This window comes from Tamandua tetradactyla, chromosome 8 (assembly GCF_023851605.1).
Source record: "Tamandua tetradactyla isolate mTamTet1 chromosome 8, mTamTet1.pri, whole genome shotgun sequence".
Lineage (NCBI taxonomy): Eukaryota > Metazoa > Chordata > Mammalia > Pilosa > Myrmecophagidae > Tamandua > Tamandua tetradactyla.
Window position 1 is genome coordinate 54,168,053 of NC_135334.1, and position 20,088 is coordinate 54,188,140.

A 20,088-nucleotide genomic window follows, 5' to 3' on the forward strand; every position below is an offset into this window, starting at 1 on the left:
CTCATGTGCTACCTGAGATTCCAAGTACTTATGACATCCAATCAAACTGTCTACATGAGTTATATTATGAAATGCTCTAGTCAAAATCTAAATTTTGTAACAAATAAACATTTTTTGCTTCAGTCTCACACATAAGGTGACATTTTAAAGTATTAATTATCATCTATTTCAGCACCCTGCAATAATGACATTCCTTTGTTCTTCCTCATACAAAAACATTTTTAAATTTTGTACATTGTACATTTCACTATTATTATACATTCTAGGCATTCCTAGATGATACCATCTTGATCTTTAACAGTTATCTTTCTTTCTGATTTCATTTATGTCCCCAGCCCTCCTCCCTCTATCATTCTCACATGCAGCTTCATTCAATGTTTTAACATAATTACATTACAGTTAGGTAGTATTGTGCTGTCCATTTCTGAGTTTTCGTATCCAGTCCTGTTGCACAGTCTGTATCCCTTCAGCTCCAATTACCCAATTTCTTACCCTATTTCTATCTCCTGATGGTCTCTGTTACCAACGACATATTCCAAGTTTATTCACTAATGTCAGTTCATATCAGTGAGACCATACAGTATTTGTCCTTTAGTTTTTGGCTAGTCTCACTCAGCATAATGTTCTCAAGGTCCATCCATGTTTCTACATACTTCATAAGTTTATTCTGTCTTAAAGCTGCATAATATTCCATTGTATGTATATACTACAGTTTGTTTAGCCACTCCTCTGTTGATGGACATTTTGGCTGTTTCCATCTCCTTGCAATTGTAAATTGTGCTGCTATAAACATTGGTGTGCAAATGTCCATTGGTGTCTTTGCCCTTAAGTCCTCTGAGTAGATACCTAGCAATGGTATTGCTGGGTCATATGGCAATTCTATATTCATCTTTTTGAGGAACCGCCAAACTCCCTTCCACAGTGGTTGCACCATTTGACATTCCCACCAACAGTGAACAAGTGTGCCTCTTTCTCCGAATCCTCTCCAGCAGTTGTCATTTTCTGTTTTGTTGATAATGGCCATTCTGGTGGGTGTGAGATATCTCATTGTGGTTTTGATTTGCATTTATCTAATGGCCAGGGGCACTGAGCATCTACTCATGTGCCTTTTGGCCATTTGTATTTCCTCTTCTGAGAAGTGTCTGTTCAAGTCTTTTTCCCATTTTGTAATTGGATTGGCTGTCTTTATGTTGTTGAGTTGAACAATCTCTTTATAAATTCAGGATACTAGACCTTTAACTTTTATGTCGTTTCCAAATATTGTCTCCCATTGTGTAGGCTGTCTTTTTACTTTCTTGATGAAGTTCTTTGATGTACAAAAGTGTTTAATTTTGAGGAGCTCCCATTTATTTATTTCTTTCTTCAGTGCTCTTGCTTTAGGTGTAAGGTCCATAAAACTGCCTCCAATTATAAGATTTATAAGATATCTCCCTACATTTTCCTCTAACTGTTTTATGGTCTTAGACCTAATGTTGAGATCTTTGATCCATTTTGAGTTAGCTTTTGTATACGGTGTGAGATACGGGTTCTCTTTCATTCTTTTGCATATGGATATCCAGTTCTCTAGGCACCATTTATTGAAGAGACTGTTCTGTCTCAAATGAGTTGGCTTGACTGCCTTATCAAAGATCAAATGTTCATAGATGAGAGGGTCTATATCTGAGCATTCTGTTCAATTCCCTTGGTCAATACATTTATCTTTATGCCAGTACCATGCTATTTTGACCACTGTGGCTTCATAATAGGCCTTAAAGTCAGGCAGCATGAGATCTCCAGCTTCGTTTTTTCCCCTCAAGATACTTTTAGCAATTCGGGCCACCCTGCCCTTCCAGATAAATTTGCTTATTGGGTTTTCTATTTCTGAAAAGTAAGTTGTTGGGATTTTGATTGGTATTGCATTGAATCTGTAAATCAATTTAGGTAGAATTGACATCTTAACTATATTTAGTCTTCCAATCCATGAACACGGTATGCCTTTCCATCTATTTAGGTCTTCTGTGATTTCTTTTAACAGTTTCTTGTAGTTTTCTTTGTATAGGTCTTTTATCTCTTTAGTTAAATTTATTATTAAGTATTTTATCCTTTTAGTTGCAATTGTAAATGGAATTAATTTCTTGATTTCCCCCTCAGCTTGTTCATTACTAGTGTATAGAAACACTACAGATTTTTGAATGTTGATCTTGTAACCTGCCACTTTGCTGTACTCGTTTATTAGCCCTAGTAGTTTGCCGTGAATTTTTCAGGGTTTTTGACATATAGTATCATATCATCTGCAAACAGTGATAGTTTTACTTCTTCCTTTCCAGTTTTGATGACTTATTTCTTTTTCTTGTCTAATTGCTCTGGCTAGAACTTCCAACATGATGTTGAATAACAGTGGTTATAGTGGACATCCTTGTCTTGTTCCTGATCTTAGGGGGAAAGTTTTCAGTTTTTCCCCATTGAGGATGATATTAGCTGTGGGTTTTTCATATATTCCCTCTATCATTTTAAGGAAATTCCCTTGCATTCCTATCCTTTGAAGTGTTTTCAACAGGAAAGGATGTTGAATCTTGTCAAATGCCTTCTCTGCATCAATTGAGATGATCATGTGATTTTTCTGCTTTGATTTGTTGATATGGTGTATTACATTAATTGATTTTCTTATGTTGTACCCTCCTTGCATACCTGGGATGAATCCTACTTGGTCATGATGTATAATTCTTTTAATGTGTTGCTGGATTTGATTTGCTAGAATTTTTTTGAGGATTTTTGCATCTATATTCATTAGAGAGATTGGTCTGTAGTTTTCTTTTTTTGTAATATCTTTGCCTGGTTTTGGTATGAGGGTGATGTTGGCTTCATAGAATGAATTAGGATGCTTTCCCTTCACTTCAATTTTTTTGAAGAGTTTGAGCAGGGTTGGTATTAATTCTTCCTGGAATGTTTGGTAGAATTCACATGTGAAACCGTCTGGTCCTGGACTTTTCTTTTTGGGAAGCTTTTGAATGACTGATTCAATTTCTTTACTTGTGATTGGTTTGTTGATGTCATCTATTTCCTCTTGAGTCAAAGCTGGTTGTTCATGCCTTTCTAGGAACTTTTCCATTTCTTCTATATTGTTATATTTATTAGCATAAAGTTGTTCATAGTATCCTGTTATTACCTCCTTTATTTCTGTGAGGTCAGTTGTTATGTCTCCTCTTCCATTTCTGATCTTATTTATTTGTGTCCTCTCTTTTCTTCTTTTTGTCAATCTTGCTAAGGACCCATCAATCTTATTGATTTTCTCATAAAACCAACTTTTGGTTTTATTTTTTTCTCTATCATTTTCATGTTCTCAATTTCATTTATTTCTGCCCTAATCTTTGTTATTTCTTTCCTTTTGCTTGCTTGTGGTTAGTTTGCTGTTCTTTCTCTAGTTCTTCCAAGTGGACAGTTAATTCCCGAATTTTTGCCCTTTCTTCTTTTTTGATATAAGCATTTAGGGCAATAAATTTCCTTCTTACCACTACCCTTGCTGCATCCCATAAGTTTTGATATGTTGTGTTTTCCTTTTCATTCACCTCGAGATATTTACTGATTTCTCTTGTAATTTCTTCCTTGACCCACTGGTTGTTTAAAAGTGTGCTGTTGAGCCTCCACATATTTGTGAATTTTCTGGCACTCTGCCTATTATTGATTTCCAACTTCATTCCTTTATGATCCAAAAAGAGTTGTGTATGATTTCAATCTTTTAAATTTGTTGAGACTTGCTTTGTGACCCAGCATATGGTCTATCTTTGAGAATGATCCATGAGCACTTGAGAAAAAGGTGTGTCCTGCTGTTGTGGGGTGTAATGTCCTATAAATGTCTGTTAAGTCTAGCTCATTTATTGTAATATTCAGATTCTCTATTTCTTTATTGATTCTCTGTCTAGATGTTCTGTCCATTGATGAGAGTGGGGAATTGAAGTCTCCAACTATTATGGTGGATGTGTCTATTTCCCTGTTCAGTGTTTGCAGTGTTTGCCTCACGTATTTTGGGGCATTCTGGTTCGGTGCATAAATATTTATGATTGTTATATCTTCTTGTTGAATTGTTCCTTTTATTAATAGATAGTATCCTTCTTTGTCTCTTTTAACTGTTTTATGTTTGAAGTCTAATTTGTTGGATATTAGTATAGCTACTTCTGCTCTTTTCTGGTTGTTATTTGCATGAAATATCTTTTCCCAACCTTTCAACCTATGTTTATCATTGGGTCTAAGATGTATTCCCTGTAGACAGCATATAAAGGATCCTGTTTTGTAATTCATTCTGCCAGTCTATGTCTTTTGATTGGGGAGTTCAATCCATTAACATTTAGTATTATTACTGTTTGGGTAGTACTTTCCTCTACCATTTTGCCTTTTGTATTTTATATGTCATACTAATTTTCCTTCTTTCTACACTCTTCTGAACACCTCTCTCTTCTGTCTTTTCATATCTGTCTCTAGTGATCCCTTTAGTATTTCTTACAGAGCTGGGCTCTTGGTCACAAATTCTCTCAATGACTTTTTGTCTGAAAATGTTTTAATTTCTCCCTCATTTTTGAAGGACAATGTTGCTGGGTATAGAATTCTTGGTTGGCAGTTTTTCTCTTTTAGTAATTTAAATATATCATCCCACTGTCTTCTTGCTTCCATGGTTTCTGCTGAGAAATCTGTGCATAGTCTTATTGGGTTTCCCTTGTATGTGATGGGTTGCTTTTCTCTTGCTGCTTTTAAGATTCTCTCTTTCTCTTTGACCTCTGACATTCTGACTAGTAAGTGTCTTGGAAAACGTCTATTTGGATCTATTCTCTTTGGGGTGTGCTGCACTTCCTGGATCTGTAATTTTAGATCTTTCATAAGAGTTGGGAAATTTTCAGTGATAATTCCTTCCATTAGTTTTTCTCCTCCTTTTCCCTTCTCTTCTCCTGCCGGGACACCCACAACATGTATGTTTGTGCGCTTCATATTATCATTCAGTTCCCTGATCCCCTGCTCAAATTTTTCCATTCTTTTCCCTATAGTTTCTGTTTCTTTTTGGAATTCAGATGTTCCATCCTCCAGTTCACTAATCCTAACCTCTGTCTCTTGAAATCTACCATTGTAGGTTTCCATTGTTTTTTTCATCTCTTCTACTGTATCTTTCATTCCCTTAAGTTCTGTGATTTGTTTTTTCAGACTTTCCATTTCTTCTTTTTGTTCATTCCTTGCCTTCTTCATGTCCTCCCTCAATTCACTGATTTAGTTTTTGATGAGGTTTTCCATTTCTGTTCATATATTCTGAATTAGTTGTTTCAGCTCCTGTATCTCATTTGAACTATTGGTTTGTTCCTTTGACTGGGCCATATCTTCAATTTTCCTGCTGTGATTTATTACTTTTTGCTGGCCCTAGACATTTAATTACCATAATTAGTTTATTCTGGAGATTGCTTTCACTTATCTTACCTAGGGTTTTTCTTGCTAGATGAGTTTGTTGTCTATCTGTTCTTTGACCTTCAGTTCAGCTTTTTCTGGGCCTCTAGCTTAAGTTTTGTTTAACAGAGGGTAATTTTTCAGTTCTTGTTTTCTTGTTTCTTGTCCTGCTTGTAAGGTGCCTCTTCCCTCCCCACCCTTACGAGGGTCTACATAGGTATTACAGACTCCAGCCGGGTTTTCCCAGACTAAACTAGCCTTCTATCGGGGGAAGGAGTCACCTGCATCAGTTTTCCCTGAGGGTAAGACCCAGCAGGTTTGAAGACTTTCCTGTGAAGTCTCTGGGATCTGTTTTTCTTATCCTACCCAGTATGTGGTGCTTGTCTGTCTGCAGGTCCCACCAGCAAAAGATGTGGCTCCTTTAACTTTGGAAGGGTCTCCCTGCTGGGGGCGTGGTGGAGACAGAGGAGAGGTTGTAGGCTGGTTTTAATGACTTCAAATTGCCAAGTCCTGGGGTCTGAATTCCTTGAGAGAGTGATTCCACCTAAGTTGGGCTTCACCCCTCCCCTGGGGAAGGCACAGGTGGGAGATAGCCCTGAAAGCAATCTGTTTCTACCTACGCCTGGGACAGTTGCAGACTGAGTAGTTCCATCGCTGAATCCAGAGGCAGCCAAGCCTCCATAGAAACAGCCACAAAAACCTCTGTTTGATCCCCTTTCCCCTTTTTTGGTTAGCCCAATAAGCAACCTCCACCTTGACCAGTTTCGCCTGAGCTGGGGGCCTATTTTTAGTAATCAGAATTTGTTTATTAATGTCACAATTGGTGTTTGGTTGGACTCAGTCCCTGCTACTGTTAGAGTTTCTTTCCTTTTCCTCCAGGAAACCACCTATGGGGGAGGGGCACTGGCCGCCGTGGCTTGGGGAACTCACGGTTCTGGAGACTCGCAGCCGGTCCAGCTGGTCCAGACTGGGGTACGCTGTGTGTCCCGTCAGTATTGTGCTCCGGGAGCTGTTCTGTACTGTTTCTGGTTATTTAGTAGTTGTTCTGGAGGACAAACTAAAACGCGCACATTGCTAAGCCATCGTCTTGGCCCCTCCCCTCCCCCAATTCTGCTCACAGATTTTTTCTAATTATATCAGTTAAATTGCATATTATATAAAATTCATTGTCAAAATACTTGTTTACAGTCCTGAATCACATTTCTCCCGTCTCCATCTTTCATTTGTTGTTTTCCATAGTTTCACAGTGCAAATAGGGCCATAAATGCATAAATGCCCCTTTACAGGCTGCTCTCCTCTGCTAAAGGAAATGCTAATAAAGAGGAAAAGATTGCCTGTGGGAAACCATCATAAAGACACTGCATGGTCCCACCAATGGGCTGACACTCACCTCGGTAGTGTCTGAGCCTGTCTCTCAGTCCAGTGATGTGCCCTGTGCTGAGCTCTGGGCTCACAGGCTGGGGGATGCACAGCTGCCCTGACTCACTCCTGCAGGGGGAAGAGTCAGTTCATCTCTATAATATGGATAATCTGTCTGTGTGACTAGAACTCCTGATCACACTGGAAATATTTTTGTCCTATGTTTTCTACTAAAAGTGCAAATGTTTCCCAAGAACTACCAGATTTATGAAGAAAGAAGTGATTATACAAAGAAAATGATGGGAGTTAAAGTAAACGTGAATCTTCCCTGAAGATAATGTCTTATGCAGATAACATTTCTGTGTCATGGCAGCATTCCCTGGAAAAGGAGTCATGTCTCTAAGCTTGGACCTACCATCTCACCTGGAGCAGCTCCATTTTGGGTATCTGACAGGTCTTAGCTCGCTGTTCATTTCTCTCAGATTTTATTCTCTTGGATCATTTGTATTTGATTATACCTGAGGTGTTGGAAAATCTCTTCTACTGTCTACAATCTCTCTAGATGGAGATGCTCCTTTCTATAGCAAATGAGATGCATCATATAGTATTGAGCCTTGATTATCACCTTCCTTAGGACTACATAACCCAGCTTGGATATGGGATTAGAAGGATCAACTACCCTCACTCCCAATAGGAAACTATATCCCTCAAATATTCTTTCCTTGATGTCTTTAGGCAAGGTCTCCATAAACTTTCTGTCCATAACTGGGTCTTGAATCTTTGTTAGTCCTTTTTGTCCATCCTTTTCCTTTCTCTGTGCTCAAATCAACCCCCCATTTAAGCCAAACTCCTTAAGTGGTCCCAGCTTCCCTCCCTGTGATGTTTCCTCAGGGTATTTACTCCATCAATTATTCCCTCCTTCACAAAAACCTCCTTCCATTCTTCATGTTCTGCTTCATTCATATAAATATTTAAATACATTTATGTATACACCATAATATACAAATTAGAACAAACAAAACCTTACTCTATTGTCTCTGTAGCTACAACTCTATTTCTCCCTCTCCTTCACAGCCAAACTTCGGCAATGGTGTGTTTATACTCAGTGCCTAGGAAGCTTTATCCAAACCTTCAGTGTTGATCTAACAGAGCACTCCAGGTCCTGGTTCCCATTATATGGTTTGAAAAAATATTTTTTTGAGAACTTCACACACATACAGCCTATACATGGTATACAATCAATGGCTCATAATATCATCACATATTTGTTTATTTATTACCGTGATAATTTTTAGAACATTTCCAACACTCCAGAAAAAGAAATAAAAAGAAGAAAACTCAAACATGCCATATCCCTTAACCCTCACTCTCATTGAACACCAGTAATTCAATCTCGCAAAATTTTTACCCTTTATCCCCCCTGTTATTTATTTTTTATCCTCATTTTTTTTTACTTATCTGTACATACCTTGGATAAAAGGAGCATCAAATACAATGTTTTCACAATCACATAGTCACATTGCAAAACCTATATTATTATACAATCATCTTCAAGAATCAAGGCTACCAGAACACAGTTGAACAGTTTCAGGTACTCACCTCCAGCCACTCTAATACACCATAAATAAAAAGGAATATCCATATCATGCATAAGAATAACCTCCAGAAAAACATTTGACTCTGTTTGAAATCTCCCAATCACTGAAACTTTGTTTTGTCTCTTTTTTCTCTTCCCTCTTTTGGTCAAGAAGAATTTCTCAATCTCATGAAGCCAAATTCCAGAGTTCTGTCCCACATTGCTAGGGAGATTTATACCCCTGGGAATCATGTCCAACATAGAGGGAAGGGCAATGAGTTCACCTGCTGAGTTGACTTAGAAAGAGAGGCCACATCTGAGCAACAAAAGAGCTTCTCTGGGTGTGACACTTAGGGAGAATTATCATAGGCTGAGCTACTCCTCTGCAGAACAAAGTTTTGTATGGTTGAATCCCAAGATTGAGGGCTCAGTTTATTGATTTAGTAGTCTCCTTTGATAGCAGGAATATCAGGAATTCTAAGATGAGGAAGTTGAATATTAACTCCTCTCTCTCCAGTCCCCCAAGGGGACTTTGCAAATCCTTTTTTTGTTCTCTACTCAAATTACTCTGGAATATATTGCGGTATCACACTTTTATAGGGGGAAAGACAGTGAGTTCTCCTGCTGAGTTGGCTTAGACAGAGAGCCCATATCTGAGGAAGAAAAGAGAGCCCTGGGGGTGACACTTAGGCATAATTATCAGCAGGGTGAGCTTCTCCTATGCAGAAAATAAGTTTCATATGCTTGAACCCCAAGATTGAGAGCACAGCCTACTGATTTGGTAGTTCCCTCTGCTTGCAAAAATATCAGGAATTCCTGAGATTAGGAAGCTGAGTCTTTCCTCCTTTCTCCACAGTCACCCAAGGGGACTTCGCAAATCCTTTACTTTCTCTGGTCAAATTACTCTGGGATATATTGGGGTAACATACTAACCTGTACAAACAATAAAATCCTACACCTCATCCAAGATGTCATATATTATGGTGTTAAGCTAAATTGAACACACAAGTCAAATCAGATAATGTGGTACCCAAAATTTTGCACCAGATAGACATCTTTTCATTTGGTCTCACACAGAAGTTGAAGTTTTAAAATGTGGACCATACCATCCTTTACCCTGTATTCTGATTTACCTTGGTCCCATCCAGATCAGCTTCTTTCATAATTCTAGTCAAAGTCTGATCTTTTTCAACTTTTTAAACAGCTGCTGTATGGAATAATACTGACTTTCATCGCTTCAGAGCTCTAACTCTGAGTGTCAGTTGTCACATAAATACCTGAAGTTTCTTAGAATGACCAAATTATATACATACAGCTTATTATCTCAGCCTATGTGACTACTAAAGACCTTACAATCTTGAACCCTTTATGATAGCTTTTTATGTAAACACTAGTATTGTAATGAACTGTATATTTAGGATTACTTGAAATTACCAATTACTACATTACTTGGGATTACAGATTTTTATTTTTATCTATTCCTTTTATTTTTATTTTATTCCTTTTTTCTTTTAGCCTGGCTTCCTAGGAGCCAGGCAGGAGCCTGCATAATTCACTGACTGTTCAAAGTTATGCTTAAGCCCTATTAACTAGATTTTTTCTGTTTACTATTGGATATTTGAGACTTGGCAAATGCTTTCACAGTTCAAGAATTTCTCATTTATCCCATGTTCAGACATAGACTAATAGCTCTGGTCACTAAAAGAGGATGCAACTTTGGGCATATGCACAGTCTTCCAGACCACCAGAGATGAATGTGATTTTGCTCTTAAGCTTGGCTTCTGTGGACTGCCCTTTGTATAGAACAGCTTAGTTTTCAGTGTTCAGAAATTGAACTTAAGTTCTTTAGCCAACAGGACTCAAGGTGCTTTATTAAGGATCAACTCTGAACCTATGTTTGAGCTTGAGAAGATGGCAGCTCAGCCGCCCAGGTGGGTGCTGTTTGTATTTCTGGGTAACATTTATTATTTACTCATTACAGAAGCAGATTTCAGAAAACTTGTAACAGATCAAAATATTTCATATAATTGGAGGATATATAGTGCCACAACATCCAATTATGAGATAGGAAACCCTCCTGATTATTGAAGGAAAATTGCCTAAAGAAGCATGATATTCCATGAATCCTGTTGCTCGGCAGGTGACCAGAGAAGAATTTGCCACATGTGATTATATACTGTGTATGGAGGTAAGCAATCTGAGAGATGTGAATAGAAAAGATAGTGAAGTTAAAAACTGCAAAGCAAAAATTGAAGTACTTGGGAGCTATGGTTCACAAAACCAACTTATAAATGAAGATCCCTACTATGGGAACGGCTCCCACGTTGTTGAGGCTATATACCAGCAGTGTGTTAGGTGCTGTAAAGCACTGTTGGAGAAGTCACAGTAAAGTTGCATTCCTTCATGGCTAAAGGCCAACAATGATTAGCATCTTTACAGTGATGTAGGTTTTTCAATCAATCAGTGTATTACAAGTATAATGCTTCATAGCTCAAGGCCACAAGGTTTTATCAATTGACTTTTTGCTTCTTACCTTAAAAAAAATAGGAGATGGAAAATCAGCCTTGTGTTTGACAGAAGAATTAATAAAAATCTTTGATTCAGTAAAGTTATGAGACACATTAAATCTTAAACAAATTGGACCTCTTGCCTTAATTACAAAAATAGTGAGATAAGCAAAATAGTAGAACCACAAAATCTAATGCTTTGTGTGTTTTGTAACAATTATTTCTTTCCAGTGTTTAACCTTAAGATACTTCCAGTGATAGTTAACATTCCCATATGCTAAATTATGATGTTAATAAATAAATAAATCATCACTTTCTGACCCAAATCAATATCTGAGCCCATTACGAATTTTAAAAATCTACTTTATTAAGCCAATAGGTGTAACTTGATGGACAAATATCCTCTATTCACCTATACTGCCTCTCTTTTTACCCCAGCACCTTTTATTGAATTACATACCTCCCTAGTCATTGGAGTTCACAATCTTGATTGGCAGTATTCTGATTCACACTTACCCAGAGTGCACACTTGTATGTTAAAACGATAGGAAAGAGAATGAGTTTTGATATAAATCTTTAGCATTATTCTTAATTTTTGTTTACTTAGATTATTTCATGAGGAATTCAACTTTCTGGTCCCATTTGGACCACTTTGCCTTGGAAAATTTAATTATATCCAGAAAAGACACTCTATGCTGTTTCATTCTATACTCACTTTGACAAATGTGTCTGCTTTATATGCACATATAACCCAAAGATCAAATATTATATTTTGGCTTAGATGGCAAAAAATAGTTTAAGAAGCTGGAAAAAGAGGATTTTAATATATTGAAGTCCTTAAATTATATGCTAAGTATTCTTTTATCAGTGTTTCATTTATAGGTAATTTATTTGCACTTTGAGATAACTATAATTACAAATTCATTTGGATATATTTCAGAAAAAGTTGTTTTCAAAATAAATTGGGGAGTATAAAAATATAATTGAGATATAAAACAATAATAATAAAAAGAGTGGATTGGTGGGTGGTTTAGGGAACACTTTCAAATCTGTTTATACGTCACTTTGATTGCTTCAGTGTGGGTGCAGCCTAGTACCAGGCACACAACCTTCAAGAATCCCAGGGACGGATGGCGTCTTAGTAAGGTACATGCGTCTTAGTTCCTCCGACTCCAAATCAACTAATAGGTGAACAGAAACAGTACAGAACAGCTCCCGGGGCTACAGCAGGGAATGGACACACAGCGTAACCCAGTCTGGGCTGGTTAGTCTGACTGCGAAACTCGGCTGCGGTGAGTGAGATCCCCGAGCGGCGGGCGATTTCCCGAGCAGCCGCAGCTGCGGCGGTCCGAGCTAATCCCTCCCTCCTTCCCGGGCTGGCTGAGGGACGCGGAGAGACAAGCTTCCCAGCCAAGGCGGCCGGCGCCACACTTTTGCGGGCAGCTTCGAGTCTCGGCTTCGAGTCCACGACTACGAGTCTCACATCAGAGGGCTATCCAAAGTCTGGGCTGGCAAGTCTGGTTGCGAGACTTGGCTGCAGTGAGAACCCCGAGCAGCCGCAGCTGCGGCGGTCCGAGCTAATCCCTCCCTCCTTCCCGGGCTGGCTGAGAGACTCGGAGAGACAAGCTTCCCAGCCAAGGCGGCCGGCGCCACACTTTTGCGGGCGGCTTCGAGTCTCGGCTTCGAGTCCGCAGCTACGAGTCTCGGATCAGAGGGCTATACAAAGTCTGGGCTGGCAAGTCTGACTGCGACTCTTGGCTGCGGCAAGACCCCCGAGCAGCGCGTGATTTGCCGAGCAGCCGCAGCTGCGGCGGTCCGAGCTAATCCCTCCCCCCTTCCCGGGCCGGCTGAGAGTATCGGAGAAGCAAGTTTCCCAAGCCGAGGCAGGCGGCGCCCTTCTTCTGCGGGCGACTTCGAGTCTCGGCTTTGAGTCCGCAGCTACGAATCTCAGATCAGAGGGCTATCCAAAGTCTGGGCTGGCTAGACTGACTGCGAGACTCAGCTGCGGTGAGACCCCCGAGCGGCGCGTGATTTCCCGATCAGCGGCAGCTGCGGTGGTCCGAGCTACTCCCTCCCTCCTTTCCGGGCCGGCTGAGAGTATTGGAGGAGCAAGTTTCCCAAGCCGAGGCAGGCGGCACCCCTCTTTTGCGGGCGGCTTCGAGTCTCTGCTTCGAATCCGCGGATACGAGTCTCGGATAGGAGGGCTATCCAAGCAGTGGTAGCCCCCCCCACGGGAGGCTTCCTGGTCTGGTGGGGAATCCCCCAGGCCCACTGCGGCCCGCAACCAGCCACAGGGTCCCCTCAAGCCGCGGCAGCTAATGCCCCCACCACGCGCGGCCCCTGAACCAACGGAGAGAATTGGATCCGAAATCCCCAGGCCACGGAGATCGGTGACTGGGGGAGACCCATTCCAAACACTTGAGACAAACGTGTGCCACGTGCGCCACATACTGGGCAAGATAAGAAAAACAGACCCCAGAGATTTCACAGAAAAATATTACAACCTTGCTGGGTCCAACACCAAGAGAAATCTGAATAAATGCCCAGACGCCAGCAGCAGAAGATAACTGTCCACGCTCAAAAGATTGAGAATATGGCTCAGTCAAAGGAACAAACCAATAGTTCAAATGAGACACAAGAGCTGAGACAACTAATACTGAATATACGAACAGAAATGGAAAACCTCTTCAAAAATGAAATCGATAAATTGAGGGAGGACATGAAGAGGACATGGGCTGAACATAAAGAAGAAATAGAAATACTGAAAAAACAAATCGCAGAACTTATGGAAGTGAAGGATAAAGTAGCAAACATAGAAAAAATAATGGATAGCTACAATGATAGATTTAAAGAGACAGAAGATAGAATTAGTGATTTGGAGGATGGAACATCTGAATTCCAAAAAGAAACAGAAACTATAGGGAAAAGAATGGAAAAATTTGAACAGGGTATCAGGGAACTCAAGGACAATATGAAGCACACAAATATACGTATTGTGGGTGTCCCAGAAGGAGAAGAGAAGGGAAAAGGAGGAGAAAAACTAATGGAAGAAATTATCACTGAAAATTTCCCAACTCTTATGAAAGACCTAAAATTACAGATCCAAGAAGTGCAGCGCACCCCAAAGAGATTAGACCCAAATAGGCGTTCTCCAAGACACTTACTAGTTAGAATGTCAGAGGTCAAAGAGAAAGAGAAGATCTTGAAAGCAGCAAGAGAAAAACAATCCATTACATACAAGGGAAACCCAATAAGACTTTGTGTAGATTTCTCAGCAGAAACCATGGAAGCTAGAAGACAGTGGGATAATATATTTAAAATACTAAAAGAGAAAAACTGCCAACCAAGACTCCTATATCCAGCAAAATTATCCTTCAAAAATGAGGGAGAAATTAAAACATTCTCAGACAAAAAGTCACTGAAAGAATTTGTGACCAAGAGACCAGCTCTGCAAGAAATACTAAAGGGAGCACTAGAGTCAGATACAAAAAGACAGAAGAGAGAGATATGGAAAAGAGTGTAGAAAGAAGGAAAATCAGATATGATATATATAATACAAAAGGCAAAATGTTAGAGGAAAATATTATCCAAACAGTAATAACACTAAATGTCAATGGACTGAATTCCCCAATCAAAAGACATAGATTGGCAGAATGGATTAAAAAACAGGATCCTTCTATATGCTGTCTACAGGAAACACATCTTAGACCCAAAGATAAACATAGGTTGAAAGTGAAAGGTTGGGAAAAGATATTTCATGCAAATAACAACCAGAAAAGAGCAGGAGTGGCTATACTAATATCCAACAAATTAGACTTCAAATGTAAAACAGTTAAAAGAGACAAAGAAGGACACTATATACTAATAAAAGGAACAATTAAACAAGAAGACATAACAATCATAAATATTTACGCACCGAATCAGAATGCCCCAAAATACGTGAGGAATATACTGCAAACACTGAAAAGGGAAATAGACTCATATACCATAATAGTTGGAGACTTCAACTCACACTCTCATCAATGGACAGAACATCTAGACAGAGGATCAACAAAGAAATAGAGAATCTGAATATTACTATAAATGAACTAGACTTAATAGACATTTATAGGACATTACATCCCACAACAGCAGGATACACCTTTTTCTCAAGTGCTCATGGATCATTCTCAAAGATAGACCATATGCTGGGTCACAAAGCAAGTCTTAACAAATTTAAAAAGATTGAAATCTTACACAACACTTTCTCGGACCATAAAGGAATGATGTTGGAAATCAATAATAGGCAGAGTGCCAGAAAATTCACAAATACGTGGAGGCTCAACAACACACTCCTAAACAACGACTGGGTCAAAGAAGAAATTGCTAGAGAAATTAGCAAATACCTCGAGGCGAATGAAAATGAAAACACAACATATCAAAACTTATGGGATGCAGCAAAGGCAGTGCTAAGAGGGAAATTTATTGCTCTAAATGCCTATATCAGAAAAGAAGAAAAGGCAAAAATTCAGGAATTAACTATCCATTTGGAAGAACTGGAGAAAGAACAGCAAGCTAACCCCAAAGCAAGCAAAAGGAAAGAAATAACAAAGATTAGAGCACAAATAAATGAAATTGAAAACATGAAAACAATAGAGAAAATCAATAAGGCCAGAAGTTGGTTCTATGAGAAAATCAATAAGATTGATGGGCCCTTAGCAAGATGGACAAAAAGAAGAAGAGAGAGGATGCAAATAAATAAGATCAGAAATGGAAGAGGAGACATAACTACTGACCTCACAGAAATAAAGGAGGTAATAACAGGATACTATGAACAACTTTACGCTAATAAATACAACAATTTAGAGGAAATGGACGGGTTCCTGGAAAGACATGAACAACCAACTTTGACTCAAGAAGACATAGATGACCTCAACAAACCAATCACAAGTAAAGAAATTGAATTAGTCATTCAAAAGCTTCCTAAAAAGAAAAGTCCAGGACCAGATGGCTTCACATGTGAATTCTACCAAACGTTCCAGAAAGAATTAGTACCAATTCTCTTCAAACTCTTCAAAAAAATCGAAGTGGAGGGAAAACTACCTAATTCATTCTATGAAGCCAACATCACCCTCATACCAAAACCAGGCAAAGATATTACAAAAAAAGAAAACTACAGACCAATCTCTCTAATGAATACAGATGCAAAAATCCTCAATAAAATTCTAGCAAATCGTATCCAACAACACATTAAAAGAATTATACATCATGACCAAGTAGGATTCATCCCAGGTATGCAAGGATGGTTCAACATAAGAAAATCAATTAATGTAATACACCATATCAACAAATCAAAGCAGAAAAATCACATGATCATCTCAATTGATGCAGAGAAGGCATTCGACAAGATTCAACATCCTTTCCTGTTGAAAACACTTCAAAAGATAGGAATACAAGGGAACTTCCTTAAAATGATAGAGGGAATATATGAAAAACCCACAGCTAATATCATCCTCAATGGGGAAAAATTGAAAACTTTCCCCCTAAGATCAGGAACAAGACAAGGATGTCCACTATCACCACTATTATTCAACATTGTGTTGGAGGTTCTAGCCAGAGCAATTAGACAAGAAAAAGAAATACAAGGCATCAAAATTGGAAAGGAAGAAGTAAAACTATCACTGTTTGCAGACGATATGATACTATATGTAAAAAACCCGGAAAAATCCACAACAAAACTACTAGAGCTAATAAATGAATACAGCAAAGTAGCAGGTTACAAGATCAACATTCAAAAATCTGTAGCATTTCTATACACTAGCAATGAACAAGCGGAGGGGGAAATCAAGAAACGAATCCCATTTACAATTGAAACTAAAAGAATAAAATACCTAGGAATAAATTTAACTAAAGAGACAAAAAACCTATATAAAGAAAACTACAAAAAACTGCTAAAAGAAATCACAGAAGACCTAAACAGATGGAAGGGCATACCGTGTTCATGGATTGGAAGACTAAATATAGTTAAGATGTCAATCCTACCTAAATTGATTTACAGATTCAATGCAATACCAATCAAAATCCCAACAACGTATTTTTCAGAAATAGAAAAACCAATAAGCAAATTTATCTGGAAGGGCAGGGTGCCCCGAATTGCTAAAAACATCTTGAGGGAAAAAAACGAAGCTGGAGGTCTTGCGCTGCCTGACTTTAAGGCATATTATGAAGCCACAGTGGTCAAAACAGCATGGTACTGGCATAAAGATAGATATATCGACCAATGGAATCGAATAGAGTGCTCAGATACAGACCCTCTCATCTATGGACATTTGATCTTTGATAAGGCAGTCAAGCCAACTCACCTGGGACAGAACAGTCTCTTCAATAAATGGTGCCTAGAGAACTGGATATCCATATGCAAAAGAATGAAAGAAGACCCATATCTCACACCCTACACAAAAGTTAACTCAAAATGGATCAAAGATCTAAACATTAGGTCTAAGACCATAGAACAGTTAGAGGAAAATGTCGGGAGATATCTTATGAATCTTACAATTGGAGGCAGTTTTATGGACCTTACACCTAAAGCAAGAGCACTGAAGAAGGAAATAAATAAATGGGAACTCCTCAAAATTAAACACTTTTGTGCATCAAAGAACTTCATCAAGAAAGTAGAAAGACAGCCTACACAATGGGAATCAATATTTGGAAACGACATATCAGATAAAGGTCTAGTATCCAGAATTTATAATGAGATTGTTCAACTCAACAACAAAAAGATAGCCAACCCAATTACAAAATGGGAAAAAGACTTGAACAGACACTTCTCAGAAGAGGAAATACAAATGGCCAAAAGACACATGAAGAGATGCTCAATGTCCCTGGCCATTAGAGAAATGCAAATCAAAACCACAATGAGATATCATCTCACACCCACCAGAATGGCCATTATCAACAAAACAGAAAATAACAAGTGCTGGAGAGGATGCGGTCAAAGAGGCACACTTATCCACTGTTGGTGGGAATGCCAAATGGTGCAACCACTGTGGAAAACAGTTTGGCGGTTCCTCAAAAAGCTGAATATAGAATTGCCATACGACCCAGCAATACCATTGCTGGGAATCTACTCAAAGGAATTAAGGGCAAAAACTCAAACAGACATTTGCACACCAATGTTTATAGCAGCGTTATTTACAATTGCAAAGAGATGGAAACAGCCAAAATGTCCATCAACAGACGAGTGGCTAAACAAACTGTGGTATATACATACGATGGAATATTATGCAGCTTTAAGGCAGGATAAACTTATGAAGCATGTAATAACATGGATGGACCTAGAGAACATTATGCTGAGTGAGTCTAGCCAAAAACTAAAAGACAAATACTGTATGGTCCCAATGATGTGAATCGACACTCGAGAATAAACTTGGAATATGTCATTGGTAACAGAGTTCAGCAGGAGTTAGAAACAGGGTAAGATAATGGGTAATTGTAGCTGATGGAATACAGACTGTGCAATAGGACTAGATACAAAAACTCAAAAATGGACAGCACAATAATACCTAATTGTAAAGTAATCATGTTAAAATACTGAACGAAGCTGCATCTGAGCGATAGGTTCTTGTTTTGTTTTGTTTTGTTTGTTTTGTTCTTATTATTATTACTTTTATTTTTTTCTCTATATTAACATTCTATATTTTTTTCTGTTATACTGCTAGTTCTTCTAAACCGATGCAAATGTACTAAGAAACGATGATCATGCATCTATGTGATGATGTTAAGAATTACTGATTGCATATGTAGAATGGTATGATGTCTAAAAAAAAAACGGTCAGCACAATACTGCCTAATTGTAATGTAATTATGTTGGAACGCTGAATGAAGCTGCATCTGATCTATAGTCTTTTTTTGTTTTTTTTTTTCTTTCTCTTATATATTTTTGTACTTTTTATTTTTATTTGTGTTTTCTCTGTGATATCACTTTATTTCTTTTTCTGTTGTCATGCTATTTCTTTCTCTAAATCGATGTATATGTACTGAGAAATGATGACCATACACCTATGTGATGATATTAAGAATTACTGATTGCATATGTAGAATGGATTGATTTCTAATGTTGTGTTAGTTAATTTTTTTTAATTAATAAAAAAAAAAAAAAAAAAAAGAATCCCAGGGATGAGTGCGCTCTCAGGAGGGATCCTGGCTGTATCTTTCCCTGATTCTCTCCATTAACTTCTAATTGGTTTGCCATTATACTTGCCCCTTGATTCAAGTTCCCTCTTAATTGCTGGCAACCAGAATCTCTATTGTTTTTAACAATGCATTTAGTTGTGTTCTTTCCATGATCTGTTCCAAATAAAGCAGTACTTTCAGGCTTTGAACAAGGCTCTCCATTTCTATTCTCTGCCACTCGGCCTTGATAGAACCTCTGAACCATGACACAGCAGCTGGCAGTGGGAGAGTGGCTCACTTCTCATGCAGTGACATCCTTGTTCTATAGCCCTGCACTGGAGATAATAGATGGTATTGCCTAGTATTTTGGCTTGTTCTCTGAAACATGAAAGCAACAATGAGAAAGCTTTGGCAGGGATATAAGGGACCTGCTGGACTGTTGTTTAGATTCTACTGTATGAGCGTAAGGTTTTGGGTGGGAAAGAGAGTTGCCAAACTCCTGGCTTCTCCAGTCCTGGATAGCACTTCTGGAATGAAGGTAGGGAAAGGATCAATTGCATACACATTACATTTCTGTCTGTATGTATATTATCCAGGTCTGGGATATATTATCCAGGTTGCAAGGTCTAGGAATCGAACGCTGGTCTCCCGCATGGAAGGCAAACTTTCTAACACTGAACCACCCATTGCTCCCTGGATATATTTTTAATAGTAGAAATTTTCTGTACATAGATAACTTTTTATAAAATACATTTTACATGAATATGTTGTTCTTGTGGGACTAAATAAACCTCAGTGCCTCCACTTACTAGTCTTCTAAATGGAGTGTTGCTTCATTAGCCTCAGCTGAAATATGGGAATAAGCAATTTCTTTCACTTATACTTGTAAGGACTGAATAGGCTATGTATGTTAGTTGCTATCCACTTGCTGCCCCAAGTATAATTTTCAAGAATGCTAGTTATTTTTGTTCTTGAATATTAAAATTAATATTAATTCTTCTTATAAAGGCAGCATCACAGAATCCTAAATTTAAGAATATATTTTAAGAAAGATTATTTTGTGATGGAAGCAAAGGAAACACAAATAATTTAAGC

At 38.4% G+C, this 20,088-nt stretch overlaps 1 pseudogene; it reads left to right on the plus strand.

The window, feature by feature from the left end:
* LOC143645099 (tripartite motif-containing protein 43-like) overlaps window positions 1–20,088 on the plus strand; it is a 601,918-nt pseudogene that overhangs the window by 465,953 nt on the left and 115,877 nt on the right.